We start from the raw sequence: 15,089 nt of genomic DNA, 5'->3' as shown, positions 1-15,089 counted from the left end.
CACAAAACATTGAAGAATATTGCCCAACTCTCACCTGGAGTTCCGGGACAGAGCACAGATTCCTCAGAAGCTGATGACATCTCGTCTTCCTCATCCTGGGTAAGGTTGTCAAAGTCCTCTTCTTCCTCTGGCCCATCCTTCTCTCCTGCAGTTTCTGGCCCAGCTGGGTCCCAATGACTGACCATCAACTCTGGATAAGTCTTCAGGCTTCCTTGGGGGGCTACCATTTCAGGGTCAGTGGAGAATGAAGTATCCCTTGGGGACCCTTTGCTTACATCTCTTGAATTCTCTACATCAGGAGGCTCATGAGAAGCTGAAAGGATTTTAGGTTGGTGAAAAAGTAATTGTGGTTTCAGACTGTGAATTTTAAATGATTATAACTAGGCTAAAACACATCTTTATTAATCAAAGTATGAACCATTACAATCAACACATTTTTGCCAATGACAAATACGTTTGTTTATTCCTGTAGCATAACAATTCATGCTTCCAGAGTAGAACTCTTGGAAAGCATTTTGTGCCTCCTGCTGGTTATGAAAGCATTTTTCCTGCAAAAAGTTATTGAGATGCTTGTAAAAGTGGCAGTCGGTTGGCGAGAGGTTAGGTGAATATGGTGTTTGAGGCAAAACTTCATAGCCCAATTCGTTCAGCTTTTGAAGGGTTGGTTGTTCGATGTGTGGTCAGTCATTGTCATGGAGAAGAACTGGGCCCTGTTGAACTATGCTGACTGCAGGGATTGCAGTTTTTGGTGCATCGTGTTGATTTAATGAGCATACTTCTCAGATGTAACAGTTTCGTCGGGATTCAGAAAGCTGTAGTGGATCAGATGGGTAACAGATCACCAGACAGTGACCACGACCTTTTTTCGCTGCAATTTTAGCTCTGGGGAAGTGTTCTGGAGCAGCTTCTCAGTCCAACCACTGAGCTGGTCCTCGTCAGTTGTCATATAAATCCACTCTTCATTACACATCACACTCCAATCGAGAAATGGTTCATTGTTGCACAGAGTAAGAGAAGGAGACACTTCAAAATGACAACATTTTTGATTTGTGGTCAGTTCATGAGATACCCACTTACTGAGCTTTTCACTATTCCAATTTGCTTCAAATGTCATATAACTATAGAATGACTGATGTTGAATTCTTTGGTAACTTTTCCTGTTACCAAAGATTAGCTTCAATGATTGCTCTCCACTGGTTGTTGTCAACTTCTGATGGCTGGCCACTATGCTTCCCATCTTCAAGGCTCTCATCTACTTTGCAAAACTTCTTGAACCACCACTGCACTGTACATTCATTAATTCCTGGGCCAAATGCATGGTTGATGTTGTGAGTTGTCTCCGCTGCTTTACCACCCATTTCAAACTCAAATAAGAACTTGCTTTTTGACTAACATCATTTCCTCAGATCAGATCAGATCAGTCGCTCAGTCATGTCCGACTCTTTGCGACCCCATGAATCACAGCACGCCAGGCCTCCCTGTCCATCACCAACTCCCAGAATTCACTCAGACTCACGTCCATCTAGTAAGTGATGCCATCCAGCCATCTCATCCTCTGTCGTCCCCTTCTCCTCCTGCCCCCAATCCCTCCCAGCATCAGACTCTTTTCCAATGAGTCAACTCTTCGCATGAGGTGGCCAAAGTACTGGAGTTTCAGCTTTAGCATCATTCCTTCCAAAGAAATCCCAGGGCTGATCTCCTTCAGAATGGACTGGTTGGATCTCCTTGCAGTCCAATGGACTCTCAAGAGACTTCTCCAACACCACAGTTCAAAAGCATCAATTCTTTGGTGCTCAGCCTTCTTCACAGACCAACTCTCACATCCATACGTGACCACAGGAAAAACCATAGCCTTGACTAGATGAACCTTTGTTGGCACAGTAATGTCTCTGCTTTTGAATATGCTATCTAGGTTGGTCATAATTTTCCTTCCAAGGAGTAAGCATCTTTTAATTTCATGGCTGCAGTCACCATCTGCAGTGATTTTGGAGCCCAGAAAAATAAAGTCTGACACTGTTTCCACTGTTTCCCCATCTATTTCCCATGAAGTGATGGGACCGGATGCCATGATCTTCATTTTCTGAATGTTGAGCTTTAAGCCAACTTTTTCATTCTCCACTTTCACTTTCATCAAGAGGCTTTTGAGTTCCTCTTCACTTTCTGCCATAAGGGTGGTGTCATCTGCATATCTGAGGTTATTGATATTTCTCCCGGCAATCTTGATTCCAGCTTGTGTTTCTTCCAGTCCAGCGTTTCTCATGATGTACTCTGCATAGAAATTAAATAAGCAGGGTGACAATATACAGCCTTGATGTACTCCTTTTCCTATTTGGAACCAGTCTGTTGTTCCATGTCCAGTTCTAATGTTGCTTCCTGACCTGCATACTGATTTCTCAAGAGGCAGATCAGGTGGTCTGGTATTCCCATCTCTTGAAGAATTTTCCACAGTTTATTGTGATCCACACAATCCAAGGCTTTGGCATAGTCAATAAAGCAGAAATAGATGTTTTTCTGGAACGCTCTTGCTTTTTCCATGATCCAGCGGATGTTGGCAATTTGATCTCTGGTTCCTCTGCCTTTTCTAAAACCAGCTTGAACCTCAGGAAGTTCACGGTTCACATATTGCTGAAGCCTGGCTTGGAGAATTTTGAGCATTACTTTACTAGCGTGTGAGATGAGTGCAATTGTGCGGTAGTTTGAGCATTCTTTGGCATTGCCTTTCTTTGGGATTGGAATGAAAATCATTTCATCATTTCCTAGTCTAAAATAAATATAAAATACACAGCAAGCAATGTCATTAGGAAAATACATAAAACAAGAAATCCAGGTTAAAATGATGTATAAAATATGCACATTTATTTAAGAATGTATTCCAACATCAAATAGCAAAGTTCAACAATACGAAAGTGCAATTAGTTTTGCAACAACCTAATAGCTGGATGACTCTTCCTCCTGTTGTAGGCCTGTTCCTTCACCTCTAGCTCGCCTGACTCCTCACTTGGGAAGCCAGTGTTCAGTTTCCCAGTGTTCGTCTTTGATTTCATAATGGATATCCTGATCCAGGGATCTACCATAGATGTCCTCCCCAGGGATTTCCTCTAAATCCTCAGGGGAAGTATTCAGAGATTCTCGGAAGCCCTGAACCACTGCCTCAGGGGCCTGTCTCCCCTCCTCTGTTTTCACAATAGTCCAGCCATAGGCACTGCTCTCCGACAACTGTTCCTGGCACACTCTGTCTGTAGCTGGAGGCCCTGGGCTGTGCTCCTCTTTGGGGAAGACAGCAGCACAGAGAGGAGAGAGTTCCCGAGGTTCTAATTTGGGTTCGAGGCCTTGAAAGGCATTTTTCCCCTCAGCCAAAGGACAACCTACGTCTACATTCACTGGGGCTTTATCTTCAGGAGTAGATGGTACAGAAAGATTCACAGAGGTGCCAGAGACGATTAAGGGAGGGATGGAGGAGGCCACAAGGGGCTGGTTCAACGAACAGGGGAAGGGAGTAGGGTTAACCAGCAGGGTGGTGATGGGGATGGTCTGAGGACTTTGGGCCACAGCTGCACTGACAGGCTGCATCACGTTGCAGCCACTGCCAAGGCTCACAACCTTTACCGTGGTGGCAGGAACAGTGAAGAAAACAGGCGCAGGGTGGATGAGAGGGGCAGGCTTCAGACAGAGAGAGGCCTTGGGTCCCTTTCTCTCTCAAACTCTCACTTTCACACATGGCTTTTGAAACTCAGAAGGAGCAAGTGAGGGCAGCATTAGCTTGGGCACAGGGGCGGAGGACAGCAGGGTCTGTGGCTCAGGCAGAGGGAAGCTGGTCCTGGCCTCAGCAGCTGTAGCTGGCAGCGCTGCTGGAGACTCAAAACTATCCCCCCCAGGGACCCCCAGAGGAGGGCTGCCTGGCAGTGCCTGTAAGACCGTGGCTGGCTGGATCAGGGGAGGAATCCGGACCACCATTTTGCTTGGAGGGGCTTCGAAGTGAGCTGACCTAGCTGGTGTCTTCCCAGAGCTGGAGCTAGGCTGGAAACAGACTGGGTCTGAGGGTCTGATAAGGAGGGGTTTCAGGGCTGACAACGGCTTCTGTCTCCAAGCCTTCCTAGAAAAACGGTTGGCAACTGGCTTCAGCTTCAGGACTACACCCTTAGGCAGCAGCAGTGGATACCGAGTTTCACTCTCCAGTTCCGAGCTGCCTGTTCCTAGGCCTGGGTCTGAGTTGATCTCAGTGGTTCCGGTCACATTTCCTCACTCTCTGGCACAATCAGCTATACACCGCAGTTCCTCCTGGATGGACGGCAGACTGGCCTAGTGGGAACAAGGATACTCAGATCTAGCCCATGCCAGAATTAGAGAAAAATTAAAAAATAATTGGGTTTATCTAGATATTATGTGCCTTTCCAGGACAGTCTCAAGACATCTTTTTAAGAAGGAATTTTTGGCAGGATAACAGATATTTCTAAAAAGACTACATCCTGATTTTTTTTACTCTAGAAACTCTCCTCTGAATTTCCTTTAAGAAACTATCATGTTAACCACTATTTTCAAAAGGTTAAAGAACCACCAGGGTGAAGTGGGGTGGAGAAACAGGACAGGAATGGTGATGGAAGATGTCTTAAGTCCTAGTTCTATAACGTCAAGCAGTCCTTCCTTGACGTTCTTGCCGGGGTGTAGTGACCTTCTGCTCCTGACACACTTTGAGGAGGAGGGCTGTAACTTTAACCGGAACGGAAGCCGGTGTTCTTCCCTCTCGACAGGCGGCTTCCACTGATGTGGCTGGATCTCTTCACAGCACTTCATTAAGATGGGCAGCTGTTTGGTCTTCTGAAAAAACAGAGTGTGAAGAAATAAAGCATGAGTCACATTCCTTCCAGAAACACTGCATTCATCAGTTTGGGAAGTGTGGTGGCAGTGGTCTGAGACACACACACACACACACACACATATATATATATACACACAAACAGCATATACTGACTGCTCTGCATTTCAAATTAAGCTAATCTCCAATTAATAAATATTTTATTATTACTTAGTATTTTCTGATAAGCTCCATTCTAGTCACCAGGAAGGGAAAATTTTAGGTCCCAGAGAAAAGGAAGCAGAGTCATCTTATCTAAAATTTGCTCCTGCAAATGGGAGTGCGTTATTAATCCTTATCCTGACCACATGGAAGCTTCCTTTTAAGCAAATAATGGTGCAAGGAACTTTGGGAGGGAAGGAAAGAACGGAAAGACTGAGACAGCTCAGTTTTAAGAGTGAACGAAGAGGGGAATGAGCTTACACTGACAATAAGCACTAGGCACTGTGCTACGAGCCGAGCATACAGATCAGGAGGCAATCCCTTCTCCCAAGGAGCTTACAGACAGCGGAAGAGACAGTCAAGTAGAAACCAATGATGAGGTGGCCCAGCGATGAAGGATCCGCCTTCCCATGCAGGGGACTAGGGTTCAATCCCTGCTTGGGGAACTAAGATCTCACATGCCTCAGGGCAGCTAAACCTGCACATCACAACTACTGATCAAGCCTGCACACAACAACAAAGACCCATGACGCCACAAATTTTTTAAAAAAGAAAGAAACCACTAATAATGTTCTAGGTAAGAAAGGTTACAGATGTGCACAAAAAATGACACAGAACTCAAATTTACAAATTTAAGATTTTTCTGGACTAGGTCCAACTACAAATAAATCTTAAAGAAACAGAGTTTGCTAAATGAAGCAAGGGAGGACAAAATATACTTCATTTCCAAAATCACAAATATGTTTAAAGCACACAAAGAGATCAGTCTGGTTACAGTCAAAGAATTGTGAAGAAACTGCAGGAGACAAGTCAGAGGCAGACAGGAGAGGCCTTCTGCACATGCCAAGCAGTCTCCACTCCGCGCTAAAGAAGTAAAGGCGGCTGTGGCAGCAATGTGAAGGGTGGAATCAGTGGAGCCTGAATCAGAGACACTAATCCTGTAGTATTAGAAAAATACTAGGTTCATGTAGGTGCAACTTAGTTCAGGTGCCGAACCAAGGCCACGGGCAACAGAGCAAGAGACAGCGTAAGAATGCCAAGGACTTAGTGACAGACAGATGGTAATGATCAAGTAGGAGTCGAGGAGAACTCCTAGGTTTATAGGTCGAGCAAATGTCTAGTCAGTAACGTCGTACACAAAGAACAGATCCAGTAAAGTGTAAGTTGGGGGAGGGGAGTAGGCTGGTGGTGGTGGTGGCAGTGGCAACAACTGGAGGGTGCAGAGGGACATGTGGTTCAGTCTGAGGAGTCAGTGAGGCAACTGAGCTAAGAATTCCTTCAAACAGTTGACTTCACCAATCTGGAGCTCTGAAGAGAAATCTGGACCAAAGACACAGATCTGAAAATTATGAAGAGACAGAACACCAAAAACGATGAATCTGGGTGAGATTCTGCAAAATTTAGATACTGCAAAATTACTGTGTAACACTGACATTTAATGGCAGAGTTCACGAAAGAGCAGCCTGAGGTAAAAGTCCTGGTATCACAGTAGATAGGAGTACAGGAATTTTAAAACCAGAACCTATGATTTTCTGAAGTTTATCAAGTACCTGGCATACTTAGTAAAACTAGACACATAGTATATTATCTAGACACACAAGACATATTATCATGCAATTTCAAAACACTGAAGAAACAGGAAAAATCTTACATACTGCCAGAGGGAGAGAAAAAAACACGTGTCATAAAAAGGTTCAGTAGTCAAAAGGGCATCAAATTTCTAAAGAGCCAGTGCTAGAAACTAGAAGATAATGGAGTCCTTAAAATGTTCTGATAAAAGTGATTTTCAACCTAGAATGTTGGACCCACTGATGTGGGAGAACAGACATACAGACATAGTCCAAACTTTTAATTTTGAGTAAATATAGATTCATAGACAGGTCTTATGTACACTTGTTACACAGTAACAATAGTTACATATACAAACCAGGTATACAGTACAATAGCAAAACAGGAAATTATAATATTGGTCATGTCATGTCATAAAACACGATGAATACAAGCAGTTTAAATCTAAAAACTTGTTTCTCAAGCACTCTCCCTCAGAATGCTAGGATGTGCTCCACTAAAACAAGGGAAAAGAGATGTGGGGTTAAAGAAATAAGAGGATCTGGACTTGCCTGGGGTCCAAAGGTTAAGAATCTGCCTGACAGTGCAGGAGACACAGGTATGATCCCTACTTCTGGAAGATTCCACATGTCACGGGGCAACTAAGCCCATTCACCAAAACTACCGAGCTTGTGTTCCAGAGCCAATACACTGCGACTACTGAAGCCTGAGCAGCCTAGAGCCCGTACTCCACAAGAGAAGCCATCGCAATGAGAAGCCCATATGCCACAAGGGAAGCACCTACTCTCCAAAACTAGAGAAAACCTGCACAAAACAAAGATCCAGCTCAGTCAAAAACAACTTTTTTTTTTTTTTTTTAAAGAGGGCTTTCCTGGTGACTCGGTGTTAAGAATCCACTTACCAATGCAGGAGACACAGACACAGGTTCAATCCCTGATCCGGGAAGATCCCACACGCCACAGAGCAACTAAGCCTGTAGGCACAATTATTGAGCCTGAGCTCTAGAGAATGGGAACCACAAATACTGAGCCCTTGAACTCCCACTGGTAAAGTCCGCACTGGGAAAAAAAAAAAAAAGTCCGCACTGGAGCCCGTGCTCAGCAGTAAGAGAAGCCGCCACAACTGGAGGGCATCCCCCTGCCCGCTGTAACTGGGGAAAAGCCCAGAGGGCAACAAAGACCCAGAAGAGCCAAAAAACAAATAAAAAATTTTTTAAAAAGACAGAAATAAGAGGATCCAACACTAGTAAGAGGTGAAACAAACACCCAGGAAAATTGTGAAGAAAAAGCCAAAGACATGAGTGCAGCAAGCCAAGCGAGCAGCGTGGGTAGAGCGGAGCAGGACCAGAGTGCTCCGGGAACGACTTCTTCAGGACGATGCAGGTGACAGCGGAGCACCTGAAATACCTGACACGCTGAAGACAGATTTATAAAACTTAAGCAGACGTTAATGTTAAACCGGTAATAAATACATAATAAACCAAGTCCCACTCACCCTCCAAAAATGCAATCCTTAACTCCAGGAGAAACAAAATATTCAGCAGGAAAAGCAAAGTAATCATGATACACTACCTGGATCAGCTGTGAGGAGTTTTTACACACTGCTTATAATGTAACCTCTGGAAAAAATCCAACTTACACTGTGATATAACTGAGGTGAAGCAGTGAGAGAGTGTGGCGAGAACTGTCTTCATCTTCCATGGTTTCAGTTTAATAGAGAAGGCCCAAATCCGAAAAGTCAAGTGATAGCATTTCTAAGCATGCTACCTAGATCCTAGATCAGAGGTAAATGTACCATCCCTGCAGAAACCTTGCTTAGCAGGAAATAGGGAGAAAAATGATTGTTTTTCATGACAAGACTCATAGAGGTATTTAACTCTTTAGAGCAGTGGTCCCTTACCTTCTTGGCACCAGAGACCGATATTGTGGAAGGCAATTTTTCCACAGGACAGGGGTGGGGTGACCCAAGGGATAGTTTTAGGATGATTCTCATAAGAAGCTGGCAACCTAGATCCCTCACACACATGGTTCACAAAGGGTTCATACTCATATGAGAATCTAATGCCACCGCTGATCTGACAGGAGGTGGAGCTCAGGCGTTAATACAAGCAATAGAGAATGGCTGTAAATACAGAGGAAACTTAGCTTACTAGCCTGCCATTCACCTCTTGCTGTGCAGCCTGGTTACCAACAGGCTATGGACCAGTACCAGTCTGTGGTCTGGGGGCTGGGGAACCCTGCTTTAAAGTATAGTTTATAACTTTGATATAAACATCTAAATTAAAAGAATTAAGAAGGATATAAGTGAATTGTTGCCTACCCTTTGAAGAAGGTTAGAGTGGAAGAAGAGAATAAATGACTAAAAGAAAGCAAATTTGAGGAGTATTTTTACATTTGAACAATTTTATATTTAGCGAGAATATCCATAAGAGGGGAAGAAGATGATACTCCATACAAAAAGAATAGATTAATGACCTTAGAAAGGAAAAGAGGGCTAGTGTGCAGTTAGGATCCCAGGGACGGGGAAGCCTGGTGGGCTGCCGTCTATGGGGTCGCACAGAGTCGGACACACTGAAGTGACTTAGCAGCAGCAGCAGCAGCGTTAGATAAAAGGCTATTCACTGAACTGAGAAAAAGATAGGAATGGCTGCATTCAGCCAAGGTGCCCAGCGGAGCATGCAGGGAGCACTTTAATGATGTTGTCAGGAGCTCTGTTCATGTTGAGGTTCTTGATTCTCACTGTCAGCTGGTGGGCAGTCTTGCAAGTGAGAAGGTACTTGCTGATCAGAGGCTTGGGAAACTCCGTCCCTTCAAAGTGCTTCAGGCCTAAAGCTAACGAACTGAGAAAGGGGCAGCAACACTCAATCTCACTTGACAATCCATCCTGCAAAAAGGCCTCCCAGACAAACTCCACATTCTGCAACCCACATTTTTTACAGCTAATTCTTGTACAAGTTAATGGAAACTCAATAGAAAATTTCAGATATTCACTCAATACTAAGAAGTACTATGCAAGTAAGACTCAGTGAGGTGTTCCCATCAAGTGTTAAGAGGCAAAACCAGGCATAAATTGCTAATAAATGTCACAACATGATGTGTTTTATAGCAATCATAAAAACAAAGTTTGAGGGAAGGAGAATGGCTCTAATAAAACAAATATAAAATGAATATTGGGCACCATGTTACATATATTAAATCCTCACCAACAGTACCTCCCAACATAATGTACTCAATTAGTTACCTGTATACATATTTGCTGATGGCAGTGGGGAAATACACATTAAGAGCCAGAAAAGTGTTTATAACCTTTATTAAATAATCTCACTCTTTAGAATTTACCCAAAGAGATAAACTCAAAGAGTTTCAAAAGTTCTATGCACAAAGATCCTTGGTGAACAGCCAAACAAGACCAGGAGGGAAAAGAGGCAAATAAAAGGACTATGATCGGGCCATTAATACAGCCTGAAAGGACAATATACAGACAAAAAAAAAAAAAAAAAAGAGACAATGCTACACCATGGCATATAGAAAAACAATTTCAAGAAGATGTTAAGCTAAAAAAAGCAAAACAAAATTAAACTCAAATTGGCAATAATTATGTACGAAATATAAAAAGAAAAAAATCATTGTCTTGGGCTGGTGAGGATAATGGATACAAATGTTTTTTCTTGAAAATTTTCCTCCAACAGTATTATGAGATTTGTTTTTACGATAAACAAAAGACAAATTACAACATAAAATGTTTCCAAAATGTATATGTAATCCCCTAAAAAGAGCACTGCTGGAACAGGTACATACTATAGAACTGTGTCCATCTACACGGCTTTTCTTTGTCTTTTGTGTCCATTCCTTATTACACGAGTCTTCTGATTTTCTTCTCTGCTACACTAAGTCCTTACCTGTCCTCTGCCTTGGTGAAGAAATTCTTATCCTGGGGATTCATGGGCTTCAGAGAACACACTGGAAGTAGTTCTGGATACATGAAAACCTTGCTCGTGGCTAGGATCCAAGCCACTTGCTTTAGCAAATAGGGCAATCTATAGGCTGTAAGAAGAAAATTCATTGTAAGTGAAATTCCAGAACAAAAGAGGGATTCACAAAAGCTTCTGAATGTATTTTGGCATTTAGAGAGAGCTGACCCTAAATAATGTGGGTATCCACCCATATACCCATATACCCATCTCCCAAAAGTTTCCACAATCATTCTCAGCCAAACGTACATAAAAGGAGTCCCATTCAACGTTATTAAAAGTTGATTGTCTTTTTCTTTCCTGTGTGGAACACTTAACACAGTAATATAAATACTTATCAAGTACCAAGGAACACCTGGCAGATACCCTATGCTCAAAAAATTTTTACCTCCTTCCCCTTTTAAATCCTTGAAAGGTAAGTGACCTTCAACAATGTTTTCTTTCTTCCAGGATAAGACTCCCACTTCTTTAATCTCCCTCACAAATCTGGTATTCCAAATTTCACTTATTCTTACTTAACTTTCATTAAGTTCTCCCAGATTCTTCCTGAGGTTGGGACAAAAAAATCAGAAAGAGAATGAGACAATTCAGTCTCATTCATTTCTGTCTTGTTGTCTAAGCCTCCCAATTCCAGGCACTTCTGCCTTTTCAGAGATAAGCACCTCTATAGTTATATTTATCCTTCCATAAGTGTAATTTATATCCCCAGAAGAAAAGCACAGGTCACTATATATGTAGGTTATAACCGCATGCGTACTCTGTTGTGTCCAACTCTTTGCAACCCTATCAGCTGTAGTCCATCAGGCTTCTCTGTCCATGTGATTCTCCAGGCAAGAATACTTGAAGTGGGTTCCCATTTCCTTCCATAGGGGATCTTCCCAAGTCAGGGATCGAACCCGTGTCTCCTGCATCTCTTGCATTGGCAGTGGATTCTTTTACCACAGAGCCACCTGGGAAGCCCAAGTTATAACTGTAGTCTGGTGTTAAGTTTTCATTACCAACATATAACTAATAAAGCAGTTTGAGATCAGTGTCCATGACATAATGTACTTACATTCCACTGAATTATAAGAGTGGGAGTTAAAATGAAGACCAAAGTCCGAATCCAGAGCAAACCATAATTAATTTGTTAAATCAGGAAGAAATCAGAAGGAAATATTTGATTTACAAGAACAGAAAATATTTTCACACACAAAAAAAAACTAAACCAATGAAAGTAGAAACCAAACCTGCAGATGTCTTTAAAATATTGAAAATGGCAAATGTACAACATTGTTACTTTGTTCCTAACTCCCAAATCAATGTTTCACTCAAAATGGAGATACCACTATAATCATTATGGGAAATAAAATGATGTTAATGAAGAAGACAGTAAAAACCTAAATATAACCTGACTTTACCGCTTGACTTCCATCTTTATCTCATACCAGTGGTCTTGACCTAATCCCTAATCAGATCAGATCAGTCGCTCAGTCATGTCCGACTCTTTGCGACCCCATGAATCAAAGCATGCCAGGCCTCCCTGTCCATCACCAACTCCTGGAGTTCACTCAGACTCACGTCCATCGAGTCAGTGATGCCATCCAGCCATCTCATCCTCTGTTGTCCCCTTCTCCTCTTGCCCCCAATCCCTCCCAGCATCAGAGTCTTTTCCAATGAGTCAACTCTTCGCATGAGGTGGCCAAAGTACTGGAGTTTCAGCTTTAGCATCATTCCTTCCAAAGAAATCCCAGGGCTGATCTCCTTCAGAATGGACTGGTTGGATCTCCTTGCAGTCCAAGGGACTCTCAAGAGTCTTCTCTAACACCACAGTTCAAAAGGATCAAGTCTTCGGCGCTCAGCCTTCTTCACAGTCCAACTCTCACCTCCATACATGACCACAGGAAAAACCTCTATTTAAGTCCAATTATTAGCAATGAGTCCCACATCTCTACCTCCCACATCCCTGTCCTGTTCACTGACTCCATCCTCTACTTAAGCCCAAATATTGTTACCTAGTTCTAGAACGTAGGTAATGAACACAAAGGGAGGATAAAAGAGAGAAGAAAGAAGTTACAAATACCTGTTTCTTCCAACCCTAGGAAATTATCCCCTAGGAAATGGTCTGTGGGGTAAGACACCCACCTCGTACTGCAAATAAAAACTTAAAGCGGACCCATCTGTTCCCTACCAGTCTTCGTGAGAGTTTTACGAGGACTCCAGTCAACGCTGACTTGTGTGCTGAAGGCTTCAATGAGCTTCATGGCTCCCATCTGGTTACAGGGTTGGAACAAGGTCTGAAACTTGGGACTGAACTGATGATGAAGGGCAATGGAGTTTTGAGCAAAGGTTCCCAGCTCTTTCTGGGAAAACAGAACACAAAGGAGCTGTGAGTTCTAGACAATACCAGTAGCTCTTAGCCTCTGAGAGAAAAATTGTCCTTCCTACAATAGGATAAAAACAGGTTAAAATCGTCATAAGGTCTTTCATAATTAATGTTTTTCCATTAAGAGAGCTCTTCTACTAAATCTTCAGATATTTGAGGATCTCTGATATACTAATTTATTCCTGTTTTATTCTCAGTCTGAGTGTTCCTCAGCCTTCTGGATGTATGTTCTAGCTCCCCAGATGGAATTAAAACTCTCAAAGAGTGAGAGCCATTACTTAAAAAATTAATAAATAATTTTTTATTTGTTCCTCTGAATAACACTCAGAATAAAGTATTCCTCATGATCCTCTGAACACAATAAGAGGGAAACATACTCCACTGACTATCCAAGGAAGATTTGATTACAAGTCAACTCAGACTCCAGGGACTTACCCAACAAGCAAAGGATATCCTTATTACTGCCCCAAAGTTCAGATTTTAAAATGTGAATTTTTTGCCCATTCCCTGCTGCTCATGGGATCTTATTTAGCTCCCCAATAAGGGAATGAACCTGGGCCCTGACAGTGAAAGCGACGTATCCTACACTACTGGACCACCAGGGAATTCCCAAAATTTTGAAATTAAAAGCCCTTCCTCCAAAATATTTCAAAATGCCACAAGCAAAATTAATTTTATATATAAAACAATGATATCAAGCTTCATAAATTATGAATTCAATAAAAAGAAGAGAAGTACCAAAAGCCTAAGATGGGTGGATCTACAGGTGAGGAAGAGCACCCAATAAAAAGATAAGAGGAATTGTCTTTAGAAAATTGAATACACACTGTGTCCTTTCCTGGGAAGCAGTAACTTATGTTTTCTCAGCAAGCATAGGAAGCCATACAAATATTTACCAAAACATGCAGGAGAGAAGAATTAATGTAGCTCATGATGACTTGGTATCTGTGAGAAATGACTTCCTAACTAATTGAATACACAATTCTTTAGATTTAGGAGTATCTGAAACCTTACAAGAAATATCCTGGTGGTACTGGACTCCAACCTGAGACTGGGGTTAGAACTGGCAAGAAGGTGAATTTGCGTCAAGAGCTGAACATGCTGGGAAGGGAAAGAAAATAATACAGTGTGACATGTTATGATGCTGTCATCTCCGGAACCCAGAAGACCAATGTCAGTGACTTTATCAAACACATTTCACTTTATAGAGAGACTATGAAAACAATACAGTTATCTCACTATGAAGTTTTTTCTCAGATATGCTCTACTTCAGCAAAATGACAGAATCAAAGGAAGTTTAACCTCAAAGCAGAGGAACTGAGATTAGAAAGAACAAAAACTACTCTGGTATAAGACTGTTCAATTCAGAAGGGATTAATAAAGATTCTTTGAAATCTTACAGCATTCTTTTTCATTTTTTTTAGGCTATGCTGTGCAGCATGCGGGATCTGAGGTCCAAACCAGGGATCGAATCTGTGCCCCCTGAATTAGAAGCTTGGAGTCTTAACCACTAGACCACCAGGGAAGTCCTTTTACACGCATTCTTATCTGAGCCATAAAGACACAACATGGTGACTTCTCAAGGTCCTGACCGAAGTGAAGATGCTGTGGTCCTATGGTTTCAATGGTTACCAAGACACCTATTTCTGACTTTCACAAGCTGCTAATTTTTGGTTTCATCTCAAAAGATGAAGATGATCCAATATTAACATTACCAAGAAGAGTCTTGCCTGCTGCATCTGCTGCTGCAGCCTCTTCCTCTGCACTGGGTCTAGAATCAGAGTTTGATGAACCTTCTCCCTCTGGGGCTTAACCCTCTCTACTTCCTGCTGCTGTTTGGCTGAAGATTTCTTCATCTTCAGCTGTTCAAGTAGTTCCTTCATGGTGCGATGCTGCTCATTTAGTAAGTTGGCCAGTGGTTTCTCAAACCTGTCCCCCATAGGGAGATGACTGGATTTGAACATTTCCATGGGTCCAAAACAATATTCAGTTCCTTCCTACCATAGGCTAAGCCAGTCTGAGCAACTTCCATCTACTGCTAACCCTCAAGTCTCACTTTAGCCAACAGGCAAACTCCTAGCCTACCCAAATCTTCTCCCAAAGTAGATTCAAATAAGATGGTTCTTAATCGTCCCCTACCCATTCTCCTAAAATCAGTACTCTAAGTAATA

General features: G+C 42.4%; 1 pseudogene; it reads right to left on the bottom strand.

Annotated features, from left to right (window-relative positions):
- The window catches only part of LOC133245113 (GON-4-like protein), a 47,060-nt pseudogene that overhangs the window by 4,790 nt on the left and 27,181 nt on the right, over nt 1-15,089 (bottom strand).

Source organism: Bos javanicus, chromosome 3, assembly GCF_032452875.1.
Source record: "Bos javanicus breed banteng chromosome 3, ARS-OSU_banteng_1.0, whole genome shotgun sequence".
Lineage (NCBI taxonomy): Eukaryota > Metazoa > Chordata > Mammalia > Artiodactyla > Bovidae > Bos > Bos javanicus.
The sequence above is the reverse complement of the archived record's forward strand: the minus strand, read 5'-3'. Positions and strand labels throughout refer to the sequence as shown.